The 16335-nt window shown below is 34.6% G+C and overlaps 1 long non-coding RNA gene across 4 annotated transcripts in view; it reads left to right on the plus strand.

The window, feature by feature from the left end:
* LOC135293848 (uncharacterized) overlaps positions 1-15538 on the plus strand; it is a 28440-nt gene extending 12902 nt beyond the window's left edge. The window contains exons 3-6 of one of the 4 annotated variants that reach the window (XR_010355938.1): positions 67-163; positions 1562-1597; positions 7275-9172; positions 14710-15538. This is a non-coding gene — a long non-coding RNA (uncharacterized LOC135293848). Of the gene's footprint in view, positions 1-66; positions 164-1561; positions 1598-7274 lie in introns of all 4 variants that reach the window. The other 3 variants (XR_010355936.1, XR_010355935.1, XR_010355937.1) reach the window with 3 other exon arrangements.
* Positions 15539-16335: the final 797 nt, after the last annotated feature.

Here is a 16335-nt window from a genome sequence, read left to right on the forward strand (position 1 = left end):
TGTGCTATCTCATTATGTGATTCCATGTCTTACCAAATGCAGACAATTCTGTGGGATTTTTTTTAGGTGCCTCTTCAATCACATGATAGTTCAGCTTTCTTTTAAATAAAGTTTTCATCTTCTTGGATGCAGAGTAAAACTTAAAGCCGTGGATACTGTAAAAGTGAGTATAAATAAGAAAATTACATTTTCATATTACTTGGAATCAGTGTTTTGGTTTGGTTCAATGGGGTTGTATTTTGATTCTGTGTTTTGACTTTTTTTTTTAATTGTGTTTTCAGTACAATTTTAGGTTTTGACTCATGTTTCATCTTTGTGAGTTTTTATCTTTTATTTGCTATTGATATCTCATTTCTTAGAAATTATTATTTAATAGGTAGATATGCATATCCAATTTGGTAATAGTTCAAAATTTTTAAATCCAGAAAATGGAAAAAATAGGAGAAGGCTGCTGCTTATGATAAGGCAAACTGCCATTAAGGACCGAGTTTCCCAGACATGCTGGACACCCTGCTTGAATACTCTGGTTTTATACATACATACCTGGCTGGAATTGGATAGAGAATAAAGAAACATCTCAAGTATTGTATACCATTAGATACTGAGAGCTACATATAAATCCTTGCAGTGCTAACTTATGCTATAAAATTAGTTCCAGCAATATAGGTATCCTGACTGGCACCCAAACGCTGTTTCTGTGCAAAGATATCCAGTGAAAATCAAAGGCAAACAGCAAGATTCACATATTCAGCTAGGAAAAGCTGAGAAACTGGCATAACTAGATGCCTAAACACTGATATGATATGAAAATGTGTGCAGTTCTCTAAGTTGCTGTTGGATGACTCCAGGAATGTTTAGAAATTGGTTCATTTTTGTAAGGATGAAATTGAACACACAGTTTATACACCGATATTAACAACACCTGAGCATCAGCAAGCACAAATAGGAAGGAAATTTTTGTTTTATGTCATGCCTGGAACTGCTTTTATTTCTTTATTTATGGAGGGGCATGTGCTATTAACTGACATTAATCAGAAAACAATACTACCATTGGCAAAGAAGATCTAGTGAATGCTTTGCTATACTCTCAGAATGTGGAGTTTATTTATTCATAGTTATAAATCCAGAATGTAAAGGCCACATAAAAGTGAAATGAACTGAAAGAATCTGCGTGGATGACGGGGGAAAAATGCTCTCAAATCACAAGTGTTTCTATGTTTCTTAAAATATAATAGAAATCTGGCTATTTTATTTGTTCTAGACTTTCTCATTTTCAAACAGTAGCTCAGCTAGAAACGGAATAGGTGATTTTGTGTCTGGTCTGTTTTTATAGTTGCTTGACACTGTTTGATTGTTATTTAATGAATTTTCTTTGATTTGAAATATAAGTTTAAATATGCAAGCAAGGGTCTACGTTTACCTTATATAATACAATGGGATCATTATTAAAGTACTTAGTAAAAAATGATGGCAAACCAAATTCTAGTCCATATTTAACATTCACTTTGTCAAATAGCACTTAGAAAGCATGTTTGGTCTTGTCTTGATATTTGTTCAACAGAAACGGAAAGGAAAAGTCATCTCTACCTGTGGATGGGTAAGTGGAAGAATGAAATAAATTAGGCCTTAAAGCTTCAGAGTGTGTGAGACTGCAAAGCCTCAGTACACCAGGGCTTAACCTCTCCAGGTTACAGCAAGTCTGTAATTCTGGAGGGCTCTTAATGATGACCACTTTGCTGCAGTGTTAGCATGGTTGGTGTCCAGTTGGCTATAGGTATGTGTATCATGTACTACATTATTGTTAGCTTTTGGCATGTTACGTTTTAGTTTGGTACAAAAGACAATGTGGGGCCTCTCAGGGCCAAGCTTCACAGAAAGGATATCCTGTCTTTATCAGCTTGGAACAAGACATAATAAAACAGAGTTGTTGCAAGCACCATCAGAGATAAAGGTGAAATGCAAAAATGCATCTTCACTTTTTGCTGTCAGATGTACTGTTGTTGCTGAAGTTCAGGTTTCAGGTTCTGAAACCTGAAAATACTGAAATCTTCAGTCACCCATCTTGTCTAGACATTTTAGATTCACAGTGTCTCCACAGCTACATGCCAGAAGAACAACTACATGAATAAATAACATTACATTAAACAGCAGTAATTAGGAGTATGATTTCTATTATTCTGTGTGGGTGCTGGGTCCTGCCTTTTGCTAGTGCTAAGTTACTACACCACTAGTCAGTGGTGAGAGACTAGGCAGAGTGAGAGACTTGTGTTCTTAAGTTTAAGAATCTAATTCTCAGCTTTCTGGAGAGAAAAAAAAAAAAGTAAAAAAGGAAGGAAAAAGAAAAGAACTATTACATAATTCAATGGTATGATACACCTCTACTTCTGTTGTTAAAACATTCCTTTAGTGTAGAAGATAGTTTAACTCATTCATAGGACTCTAGGTCAAACTGATCAAAGGAGCCTGGCTTACTGTATTCAAAATAGTTTCACACATTTAATAGGTAGACAGAAAGACATTAAGTTTTGCTCCATAAAGTTACTTTTTTGGATGTGGTTCTTGAATACTCAATTACTTCTACTCTGCCTATTTTTTATGCTACTGCACAAATTGGGAAGCAGTGTGTGTTTTTTACAGAATGGCTCCTTTGGTTATTTCTTTTATTGTAAATTGTATTTTGGTCCTGAGGTTTTTCCACCCTATGTAGAACTTACCTTGAGTTTTCCCTAAAATCTGTTGGGTTTATCTCTACCTTCTAATATTCTAATTAATTTAATTTATGTAAACATGCTGAATATGTTGGTTTTTTTAATATGGACTCTCTACTCATGTTGATACCACAAACTAGATTAAAAAAAAGAGAACAAACAAAAAAGCTAAAGCAAAACAAAAACTCTATTACATGTTTCCTAAACCAAAAAAATAGCCAAAGAGTTAATGTGAATTCCAACTGATTTCCTAATCAGACACTAACTGAGAAATAATTTCAGTGTTTAGTTATTGAGGGGTGGTCAGCCAATATTAAGTCAAGACCTTTTTTGACCATAGATGGAGTCAAGTTAAACAATGTTGCTAGTAAATACAAATAGTTGCTTAGTACATACACATATGTAAACTGCAGGACTTTTGTGCATCTTGACTTGATGTAGTTGTCTGGCCTTCCTCTTTTACATGGTAGAAAACAATTCCTTCTACTATGGACTTTTTACATACTGAAGTCCATAATAAATTCCTAAAAGTGCCTTTTCTTTTCCTTTACATATAAATGAAGTCTACTGTGACTAGATTAAGCTTAGGTATTGCAGATAGCTAAAACTACCTGAGTTGTATTTACTATGTGCTAGCAAACGTTTCATTTCCTTTTCCACTCCAAGTAGCATGCCGTCATATATCTGCAGATCAGCCAACAAGATCTAATCCAAAGAAGTCTTGCAATCCACAAATACCTTTGATCACCCTTTGTTACCCCAAAGGTTAACATTGCTTGTGACATTCACAACAACTGATGGATCATCAAACTCCTTCCAGATACCTGTTGAACAAGAGTCTTCTATGCTTTTGCATATACACACTATTCTTGATCTAAACTCTGTCTAAACATGATCCAACTTCCAAGTTTCTTAGTGTCTACATTCCCATCTCACTCAAGCTTTCTTCAGGTTTTATGTCTCTAGAGTTTGGAACAACAGGATTATTAGTTTGAAACAAAAGGGTTGCTACTGCTATGTTGGTGTATTTACTGTCTGCAAATAGAAGAATTTTGAAGAGTTCAAAGTGAAGTGAGAAAATGGTTCACAATGGTTTGAACTTTAAAAGTTCAAAGAAGAATATTGAATTGTGTTGAAGTGTACCTGCACAGTTTCAGTCTGGGACTTCTCAGAAAGGATGTTTCTCTAGAAAGGAGATAAAGAGGTTCAGGGTATGTTTCTAGAAGCAGAGCAGAGGCAGAAAGAATGACATTCCAGTGCCTTACCATTGTTCATTTTATGATCAGTTGTGAAGAACTTGGATGTGATCAAAGAAGTCCACTTAAAGCATGGAAATATGTAGCTTCGTAACTTGAATGATCGTGAAGAAGTGATTGGACATAACTTGATAGTAACTGTTCTGAAAAAAATGGCAGTGATTTGGAACCTGACTTTCATAAAAGCAAGATATTTTCTTTATAACTATAATGGACTGTATTATGAAATATTTCACTTGTTACCAACCTGCAATATTAATATCAGATGAGGGTAGCTATGGTACCAACAAGTTTATCCTTTCACTCACTACTTCCTTTGAATTCTTGCTTTCAGCTATGCTCTTGTGGCAAGGGAAAGAAAAATGCATTTTAAGATTATTTTGAAACTGAAAAGAACAACAGCCCCTTAATGGAGAGGAGAACAATTTTTTTATGGAGCAATAGTATTTAAGAGTATACATCTATGTCTTTAACAAATAAAAAATTATTATAAAAGTGTGATTGACACGCTCAGTATTATCGTAAGCTCCTTGAATACTGCAACAGCCTCTTGTTGGCATAGCAGTTGTTCTATCATTTTTCCCACTTTAGCCAGGTTTTGGAAATGATGAAATATGCTTTCCTAACTCTTTAAGAGATGCATGAGTTCTAAAATTATTTGCTAAAACAAGCTTCCTTTGTATCTTCACTGTAACTTGAAATCCTTGCTGTTACTTTTTTTCCCAAGGTTTGTAGAAGTTGTCTTGAATACCTAGCCTTTCCTCCACTGGATCTTTTAATATTGCAGATGCATTAGAATTATAAGCTGGGTCCCTTTATGGGCAATGATGCATGGTCTTTCAAAAGAATGACTCCTGTCTGCTAAGGACAACTGGCATGCACCATCCTTGCGTTTCTATTTTTCTACAGTAAGAAGCCTATTTGAAATATATAGGCCAGCTATTATTTAGACAGCTACAGTCAGATTTCTTAATTCAATCCTCCTGTTGGTTATACTTCCCAACCCTTTTTCTCTAGAGAAATATTTTGAGTAGATGGAAGGCAAACTAAATTTCACATCTTTGTATTGTATTTTTGGACAAAGACAACAAATATTTTTTTGTTCCAAAGTTTCTACCATTGGTATGACTGTGTCACTGCGGACTAGTTTGACCTTGTGAAGAACATCCAGCTGAGGTTTGGCCACTGGATAATCACTCCAGTGATTGTTTAATGACTCTGAAGCACAATAACAGAAGCGGATGGATGTCTTGACAATATTGCCAAAAGTCAGGCATGTCAATGAGATAGGAGACATGCAGGAAAGAAATAAATCAAGAATGGAAGGCAAAGAGATTGAGGAGAATCACAAAAAACCTGATAAAATGCATCTTCTAGAAGATCTCTAATGTGATTATGAAATGAATGGGCAAGACATAGATTTTTCACGGGATGTGCTTAAGAGAGTATGCAGTTAGAAGAGGGAAACCTCAGTAACACAAACATCTGTGGTTTTGTTTCTGCATAATCATGGAGTACAAAATATGCAAGCAATATTTTGGAAAGGAAGAACTAGCAAATGAGCCACAAACCGACAAACCATTAGCAACACAGACTTCATTCTGTCTTTAATCAAGGCTCTGAAACAAGAGCACATGCAATATAATAATGCTCATAAGAGCCCCTAGTTATTATATAGGATAAAAACCCTGAGGTTTTACCCTATATCTGATGCTTACACATAACTGACTAGCCTAGTGCAACTGTATACCCACTTTTCTGGATGAGTTGAGTTTAAACAGAAGTGAAGAGAAAGGAGATTTTATTTTCTCAGTAAGTGAAAAATATTAGAGTTGAATACAAAGACAGTGAATTCAATGTACCATATGACAGGCCAAATTTGCCATGCCACCTGATTAGTCAACCTGATTATAGTCTCCAGGCAGCTTGCACATGTGACTTAAAATAGCATCTCTAATGCCTTTGTAGTAACAGACCATGTCAGGAAGAAATTCAGTTGGTTGTTTGTATGCAAAGGACAGGTTTGTAGCCCATAATTCATAGCATCCTAAATTTAAGGAGGTGATCCACCTTCCCTAAAGATTGCAGGCATCATGATGTACTCATCATGACATAATCAAACGAAAGGCAGCAATAATGTTACAGTTCAGATGAGTCAATTAGAAATGCCATCTTGCTAGAGGGCACCTTTCACCACAATCTGCATTGCTCAGAAAGCAGTTCAATTAGACAGATAATGCAGTCCAAACAGAAAATTTCCCAGCTGTCCAGTTTAAAGACAAAGTTTTAAATTGGTGTGTATCTTATTTTAAATTTGATTATAACATGGATTTCTGCCAAAAGAATAAAAGGCTGTCTTACAGAAATATTTCAGTGATATATATTATTTTCTTCAAGACTTAAAGGACAGCATAGAAGAAACCATGAAATTGAAGGTAAGAGAATTTAAAATGAATTGGTTTAGACAAAAGTTTTATGGGAAGGAGCAGAAGCAAAAAAATTCTTTTCCTTTCTGTTTATGTTAGGGTACTGCTGCTTCCAGCTGGTTACAACAGTTTTGGCCTTTGGTCTTATGAAATGGTATAAATGACACTAGCTGAAGTTGAAAGGTCTCAAAAAGAGTCAGTAACCTCACAGCATGATAAGCTAGGAGAAAAGCACATTTCAGAGCTTTTGTGTATTTTTTGATATATTAAACAACTATACTTGTGAAGCTTTCATTTTGCTGCAACTCTTGGGGAAAATATACTGCTATTTGAGTCTGTTATCACTCTGTTGAGCTCTCACTTATGTCAGTTTGCAAACAGTCAGCCTGAGAGAATATATGCAGAAAACCTTCAGAATGACCAGTCCTGTGACTCTAAGGATGGAGGTGGATGATGATAATTTTTTGGAAAAATTTATTACATTATATCTGATGCCTTTCTATATGCTTAACATTCTTTATTATTCCAATATTTTTCTTATTAAGTTATTTCCTAATAAACCCAGTTTATAAAAATATTCGTATAAATAAGGTAGCATGATGTGCAATGATAAATTATTATCACGCCAAGTGTATATGGATTCTCATAAAAGCTTTAGGCATATGGAAAGACCACTTATTTTTTAACAAATATCTCAAATTCTTGTCCCAAAACCAGGGACAAGACATCACATTGTCTTTGCCTTTATAGATCATTAGTAAAACATTTTCAGATTATGTTCCTTCCTTTCCTGAAGGCAACAAGACTCCTGTGGCAACACTGGCTGTGTGTGAATGATATGTATATGCTACTAACTTAATTTCAGTCACTTTCTGCTTGATCAGTTACTTCTGACAGAGAGCTGGAATTACCAAAGACATGTGAGCTCTTGGAGTTAACATAAAAATTGGTACTTGGGAAGAGAAGACCCTAATAATATACATAAAAGAAAATCTTCAGCATGAATTCAGCCCATCATAAAGGCCAGGGACTGCAGAGGGGAGGAAGCTGCAAAAAAAAAAAAAAAAATCAAACCAGGTAAGCAGCTTTGGTAGGGCAATTCACTGCCTGCTATGAACTTGTCAGCACAAGAATTCAATTTACCTGAGTTGGATATCTTGTTCCCACCTACAGCTTAGGTAAGTTACCTCACCAACAGTGGCCATCGGAGAGTTATTTATCCAGGCTAGTTTATGGGCTATGTCTGTAGTGCTGAGTGAAACATGGCTAAGGACTAGCCTTAACTAATATCACTGTTCACTCTCCAGGAAACTTAGGTACTTTTTTGAGAAGGTCTGCTTCTACAAACACATGAAACCTAGGTGTAAGGTATCTGATACAGACCAACAGAATTCAGCTTCCGATTTTCACTGATTCTCGTGCTCACTTAACAATTTTAATGTCTATAGTAGCATCCAAATCTTATATGGTGGCTTCAGCTAGGAGAAAATAAGTTGTAAATCTGAGGCACTTCCAGACGGTAAAGAATTAAGTATTTTAACTGTCTATCCAGTGTTTGAACTCATTCCCTGATTTTTTTTTTAAAATTTCACAAAAGGGTATCCATGGTCAGTGGAGCTAACAGACATCTCCAGAAGATAAGATGAATTGTGCTAGAAAAGACCTTTCCTCTTGATGAAATGCACACAAAAAGGTTACACTATACGATCTGATTTTAAACAGTTTAAATCAGGTATGATTAATCCCATCCTGGAAGCTACTGAACTGTTCTCACAATACCTGAGTTCCTTAAGGAGTCAATGATGAAGACTAGGTTTTTTTGAAGATACCATGAGAAAATCCAATTAGCTTAACTTTCCTTGTTAAACTGAATGAAAGAAAGAAAGTCTAACTATTGAATATCCATGAAACTTAACCACTTGCTTTAAAAGATAGCTTCAACAAACTCAAGGCATTTAGGTGTCTAATAAATATGAGCAGATTTATTTTTTCAGATTTCTTTAGTTCTTGTGCTTGTTGAAAAACCTTAACAACATCAGAGTTGTTAAATTTTAGTATTTAGTATTAAACCTAATTTTATATTGTAATTTTTATAATCTGTTACCACAATAGCAGAAGATTACAAAAAAAATTACAAAATATATACTGGAAAATGCAAAACATGTCTGATTCTAACATGTCTGATTTTTCACCTATACTGTTAATATAATTTGCATTATTAAGAACTTGTCTAAATTGAGGAACCTAGGAACATTTTCCAGCTAGTGGATCCAGGTGTATGATTCAGCTGCTTTCTAGTTGGATGACAGCAATTATAGCTCTTTGGATGAGTACAGAAGAGACTGTGGTGTATCCAGTAAGACCCCTTGCTTGGCACACCATTGTAATAATTTATGCTTTGAAGATTTAAACAGAAGTTTAGGAATGGCAATTTTTGTGGGGGATCTGTGTGTGTATATGCGCATACGCATTTGCATACATATATAAAAATACTTCTTTAAGAATGTCCATAAAACATTATATGAGTTTTGCAAACAGTGTGTTAACTAGAAGATCATTTAAGGTAGAAGAAACATGCAAATAAAAAATACACCAGGAATCAAACAAGCTACCTGAAAGAACAATGAGGTCTATTTCATGGATTTGCTCTAAACAGCAGATACGTCAGACCAAGAATAACAGCAGAAGACAAAGGAAAAAAAAAAAAAAGAGAGGATGCATTTGTACCAGACGGAAGTAAAATTGCTCAAGGCTGCAGCACTGTGGAGGCTTGGAAGAAATGGTAGTGTTTTCCTGTCCCTGAGAAAGCTTGGAACTGATTCCAAAAGGCAGTACTCAGGGATGGGCTGTAGCTGAATTGTTTCCTCGGTCTCTATGGATAACATACACACTAGGAAATCCTTATGATCAACCACGAGCAGACCTTAAGGAATTATTTAAAGGCATACTCTAAATACTCCTCTTACTTTTTTTGTGCGTTTTCTAACTTTCTAATTCTTTTTTCCTACTAGCAGTTTATCCTACTTTGCTAGGACAATCTTGTGTCCTCCTCTAGGCTTTTCTGCAAACTTTATCAGAATAACAAACAGGTCATAGGCCCATTAAACCAATGGCACTCCCATTAAAACAATGATCTTTTATTCAGTTATCATCTGACTGCCAATCATCCAGGGCAAACCCTGAGGCTACAGATATATGAGTAAATGAAAGGATGAAAGGGATAAGGGCTGGTCTACTGGTCCTGATGGCAGCAGCAAACACACCCACAAAGATAAATATTTTCTCATTCCCACACGAGATGGCCTCTTGCTTACTGCCCAGCAGAGAGAAATCTCTGTCCAGTGGTATTTCCTAGACAGCATCTAAACATTGTCTGACAGAGCCTCTTGAAGGACCAAAAGGAGAGATGCTTGTTTGCTAGCAAAGCACATTGTACAGGAGACCATTTGCTCGTGGTGCTTGAGTATATATGCCCTCATCCTGTTTAGTAGTACTATAGGCATAACAGCAGGGTCCAGGCATGACTGAGGGGATAGCATTTTTAAAATTCTGATTCCTTAATTATCCCAGGTTATTAAAGAATTTGTATCTGTCATATAATAGAAGTTGTCCATACTAGGAGTTGGGAAGTAAAGCTAAAAAGAAAGAAAAAATATCAATACCATTCACTTCCCCCCTGTATTTTTTAGGCTTCCTTCCAAGCCTGTTTTTTAACTCCATCTCCTTCCTCCAAAAGCTTCCTAGAAAAAAATAGAGGGAAATAGCAACTTTTAATACAGAGTCACTATTTCCAATATAAAACCAAAACCAACCTCCAAAAAAAGAACAGAAGTCCAGTTATACAGAAAGTCCTACTTAAAACATATTAAAAAAGACTCCTCTGTTAAGTAGGGGTATTAAGGAAAAACCCTACATAATAAATGCATTGCATTATAGAAAACTATGTTCTTAACACATTTAGAATAATTAATCACTTTGGTTAATAGCATACACATATCACTAGTCTTAGCTATTGTATGTCACGGAGAACCTAGAATATTTGTAAGTACTCACAAGTGGCTGCATTCATTAATTTCTGTACTTTAGGAAAAAGTACTGAAACGCACTGAAGAACAAACATGCTGGAAAAGTGGATCTACGTTTTTCACACAATTTTTTCAGTAGTGCAGTTTTCTAGTTTTGTCTGGAAACCAAGAATCAAGAGGTTTAGCTCATCATGGATTTTTAAAGAATCTGGTTCAGAGGAGCTGCCACTGTCAGTGCTATTTGAAGGCTGAGATTCTAATTCACAAAACATTATTTTATCTTTCTCAACATTTATATAAGAATTTAATAGATTTTTCAATCTATAATATCTGGCATCATTCTTTTACTCTTTGAAGAGGAATAGCTAACAAATAAACAAAATTCAGTATTAGTTGGCAAAATTTTGTCTGTAATTTACTGACAAACATTTTCTCTAGTGAGTTCAAGCATCCTTCACAGATAAATAGACATAAATATGATAATATGTCAATTCCTCAGCCAAAACTATTTACTAGTGCCACTGTGCAAATTTCAAGGAGTCTGAAGTGGAGTAAAACTGAGCCATGTAGTTTTTGGTTTCTGGACAACCTTTTGTTTAAGACAGAAAGAAATTTTAGGGTAAGAGAAGTAAGTGGGTGCAAAGTCAGGCAAAATGAAATTACTTTTCCAAACAGATATAGCAGCAGTTACAGCACATACATTGTCAGTTTTATAATTTTACTTTATGAAAATAGGAAAGTTAGTAAGTTAAATAATAGTTTTTTTAAAGTTTCTCTGAACAATATTTTGATAAAGATGTGACTTGAAGATGACAGTGCTGCTGAAAATTTTAGAGCTGCAATGGTGGGAAATTAAAGGTTCAGCCTGGAGAAGAGACATATATTTATCTATGAAAATATTAATTATGTAATAATAATTGTTTCAAATGGACATCTGATGCATCACATCTGCTATAACTAGCTCTATAATAGATTCTAGTCAATAATCACCCAATATTGCAGAATTTGCCACCAGGGAAGATATTAACAGAATGGATGTATTGTAAAACAAAGACTGAAACATCTCATTGTGATTAGGGGATAGCTGAACACAATTACCAAGTCTTCCAACAATTTGAAGGACCAGAGAAAATCCTCCAAAAGATGAAGGCTTTTCTGTGCCTGGAAGCCTGGGCTAGAGATTTTGTTGAAATAATTTTGATATAAAATGGATAAAACAGAAGAGCAGACCAAGACAATGCATTTAGAATGTCAGATATAGAAATAGTTTTGAGGAGACAGTAGAAAAGGGGAATAATGTGAGAATATAACAGAGAATAGTTCAATTGGAGGGGACCTATAAAGATCATTTAGTCCAATTCCCCCTATGTGTTCCTCTCATCCATCAGTGATGAATGTTTAATTTGTAAAGTTAGATTTACTTTGTTGAAGATTTCTCTCTTCCCTCCATACTGCTGTAAAAACATGGAAGTAGGAATTTTAACAATCTGTTTAAAATTAGTTGCATTAGAAAGTCAGATTACATTAACCACTGTTTTTTTTTCTGTTATTAAGGCAATGAATGCATTACTAGGGGTTTTGAGGTTTTTAGGTTTTGGTGATGTAGTTGCCATAATACAACATCACTTTTGCACAAAAGAAAATCTTCTGTTACATTTAAAATTTTCAGTCTTTTTAAAAATAATTTTTAATTTTTCAGGCTTCTACAAGGAATTGAATTTCCCTGATATGTACAAGTTGATGCTGACTGTTCACATCAGCTCTTATAAATATATATAACTAGTTTTCACTTTACCAGTCAGATAGTTTTGCTCATATTATTTAGCTTTGCCAACAACATATAGTTATGAGGTAAAATTCTGTAAACTGATATATCTGTCAGTGATGCAGATGAGATAGACCTTAAAATTACAGACTGTGAGTGCTGTACTGAGTTTTTATGTATGTTTTTGAGGTAGTGATGACATCTTCCGTGCAGAAGAGCGCCAGGTAAATGCAGCTTTGAAACATACTCTTGGTATTCTATGTCCTTCCCAAACTCAATATTTAGTACAACATAATCTCAAATTCTTGTTCATGTAGCACAGTTCCAGCCACATACATGGATCTCCCTGTTCAGCATTTTTTGTATAAATTTTGGGTTTTATGTATATATTTGTTCTTTTGGAGTGATGAAAATGTCAATTTGAGACACCCACAGAAACAACTTTAGAGTAAATATTTCAAAACAACTATTGAAAATCAGGGAAAGAAAAACCTATAGAAAAGCCAAGTAGAAAAAGAAAGGCTAATATTCAGTAATCCAAGGTACTGTAGATAAAACTGATTGTGGTATATTTTCATGGTTATTTAGGCTCAGAGAAATCAAATTATGTTGAAACAGTTACATGTCAAAACATATAATCCAATAAATCTAGTATTTTAGGAATGCAGGCAGGATCAACTCTGCTGATTATATTTAAATAGAAGGCAAAGCTCTAAAAGACAGCTGGGTGGCAAAGGGTAGGATGTGTCCCAATCCTTTCTCTCAAAGTCAGTGGAAAGAAGCTGGTGATTATTTAGTACAATTTAACACAAATTACTGAAGAAACCTTAAGCTGGTCAGATGAATTGTATCCCAAGAGTTCTCTCCAAGAAGAGCCTATGATGACTGGTTCAAGCGCAATTTTTTTATATAACTGATGTCTACAATCTGCTAAGAGGAATTTTACCCTAAAAATCACTGTGGAATGAAGGTTCATTGCTTTTGTATACCTGAAAGTTTTAAGTGTAAAAAAACTGACACCTTTAGGAAGGTTTCAAATGAAACATGAATTTGTTAATGCGGACATTAATCTCACATGTAATGTAACCTATTCATAGAAATAATAGTTTGTCTTCCAGTTTTAATTTTAAAAAGCAGTGTGAGCTGGTACTATTTCCAGTTGTTTTCAAAATAATGCATTAGAATATTCATGTTCTCTATGCAGCTGGGGTGAATTGGGAGTATTAACTCCATGTGATTTATACAGTTACCAATGCAATTTTAAATTTAACTGAAATAATTTGTCCAAATATGTCCTTTTTGAAAATTTTGTTTATAATTGCTATTTTGTCCACATAATAAATAAGGACTGTTTTGTTAATTTTCATAAACACTATTTTCACGCCTTAAAAGTCAATATAGTCTTTAAAATTATTTCTACCATTTAAAATTATTTATATTCTTTTTATATTCTGAAGGGATCTAACATTATGTTTGTATTAAAGCTAATTTATTCCATTTTCTGTGTGTATTATTTATATATTATTATTTATATTGTCTTTTAGTAAAGCAGTATGATTTACTAAGGTATTTGTTTAACTATGATCTTAAGCTGGAAACTTAAGGCCTTTGGCACATTCTGAAATATGAAGCATAACCCTTTGATTATGATGAAGCTGTTCAAAGTTGAATCTATGATTGGATGTTGTAATTATTAAGTAACCACCGAAGCATTGCTAAAATAAAACCCCTCTGTTTATGGTTTTTCCTCAAAAACACTCCCTCACAGCAAAAATGTAGAATCCAGAATTATAAATTGAAATAATTGCCATTTGGTGTAATTGGGGAAGTGCTCTGTCCAAGTGTCATTAAAAGCACCAGTCTAAGACTAATTTCAGAAGTGCCCAACTCCATTATAATTCCATTACAAAAATTAAGTGTAGACTTTATCATTCATGTTTCCTTAACATTTTGAAAAGCTGAAAAAAAACCCCAATCCATATCAACCATTAAATATTTTTTAAATTTGACTTTGGATAATGGTGTAAATCTCAAATTAAATTAGATTTCAAAACATACATCTGCTTCTGTATTAAATGGCATACCTCCTGCATTTACTGCTGAGCCCTCGTCTCCTTATCATTCGCACTATATAAACATTAAGTCATTTATGGGGTTTTTTTCTGGACAAAAAAACCCCCCAAACAAACAAACAAGTCCAGTTTCTCTGCAACAGCTCTGGGGACAGTTCACTCTACTGGCAGCTCTCATATTTTTTTAGGTGCGACACTATATAGCTCTTAGCAGAAACCTTTGTAGTCTACCTGTGCATGCATGTAAATGCATATCCACACTAGACATTTGATAAAACAAATCTGTACAATGAACAAACAGTACTTGTTATTCTATGTATTATCACTCTTTATTATCACAACACTAAAAAAACTTGAGAACATTGAGCTTTTTTTTAATGTTGGAAAACATAAAATTTGGCCTTTATCTTGTAAAAGATTTGATAACACTTTCCTACACTCCCTTTCTCATGTTTAGCTTTGTGGTGCCAAACAACAGATCAAGAGGCAACAGGCAGAGACTGATGCACAGAAGTTCCAGCTGAATATGAGGAAAACTTCTCTTTTATTCAGTAAACTGAGCACTAGAACAGGCTGCTCAGAGATGTTGTGGAGTCTTCTTCCCCAGAGACACTCAGAAGATGTCTGAATGCAATCCTGAGTAAAATTCTCTAGGGAACTCTGCTTGAGCAGGGTGGTTGAACTCGATGACCTCCAGTGGTCCCTTCCAACCTCAACCATTCTGTGAGTATGTGAAGACCTTCACGCATTTTTTCGTGCCTCAGTACAGGCTGTAGAACAATATTCAGGTCATAAAGGTGAAGAAAAACGTCATTCAGACATACCTCTTTTTTTCTATTACGACTTTGCCTTCAGAGAGGATTGAGAATGCTCATGGGAAAGGAATTCCCTGAGGCCATTCTTCACCTCTTAGAAGGGTGTTTGTACTAGTTCCTTGCTTAGTTGTCTTACACTTTGAAAAAGGTGCTTGTGCAGATAGGATTTATTTCCTAAGGAAAACCTGACATTCATGCTTCCCTATGGATGAAGTTAACCACCAGAACCTCAGCATTCCTGACAGAAGCCGTCTAAGGGCTCAGAGCACAGATATGATGTAGAATGCAATGGTAAATAATTATTTAGTATGAGATCCAGTGTAAGATGAGTTAATTTTTAATTCCAGTCATCCCAAGTGACACAGAGACATTGATCCTAAAAATAAAATTCAGCAGGTATTTTATTGAAGAAGCAAATACTGTGAATATATTAGGTCACTTATGTAAATGAGATGTTTGAAGAATGAGAATAAAGATATAGAGTCAAAGATGTAATTGTAAGCTTTTTTTTTTAATTAATACATTGAAATGCATGTTTAGTCCATGACTGCTGAACCATAAAAAGATAACTTTTCAGAACAAATCCCACACTTCTGGATCCTACAAAACAGCATATTTTTTCTTGGCTAAAAAGCAGGAAACCCAGGATGCTCTTTTAATGCATTGAAATGTACTGATTACTTATAAATCAGTAAAATAATAAAAAAACCCTAATTTAAACAGTGTTTGCAAAAATGTAACGAGATTTCAGCTGCTTAGTCTTTCCTTCCTTGTTAAATAATGCAGTTAGGCATTTCTCATTGTAGGTGCTACCAGTAATGCTTCAAATTTCTACTTTTGACTGAAGTTACAATTTCTGAGGAAAATAAAAGTCAGTTTTGCTTAAAAAAACAAAACAAAACAAAACAAAAAAAAAAAAACATGAAAAGCCACAGATGTTGGGACTACATTGGAATTTGTTAGATTAAATTTTTGTTGTTTAAGACTCGTGTCTGCTTTTGGAGGAGGCCACTTGAATATAGTCAAGTGTATTATCACAAATTAAATTAATTTTGTTTATATGGTATCTTGATAAATTAGACTCTGTAGTCAAGAGTTAATAGTTCTCATTGGTTATGCTGCTCCTTTGAGGTACTGAGGGGAAAAAAAATCACTGTTCTTTAGGTTTGGATTTATCATTTGATTACTCCTAGTATCTATCTGAAGATCTACACGCAATGAGAAGGCACCTGCTTCACAGATTTGTTATCTTCTACCAGCAGTACCTG

The sequence above is a fragment of the Passer domesticus genome, chromosome 2 (assembly GCF_036417665.1).
Source record: "Passer domesticus isolate bPasDom1 chromosome 2, bPasDom1.hap1, whole genome shotgun sequence".
Lineage (NCBI taxonomy): Eukaryota > Metazoa > Chordata > Aves > Passeriformes > Passeridae > Passer > Passer domesticus.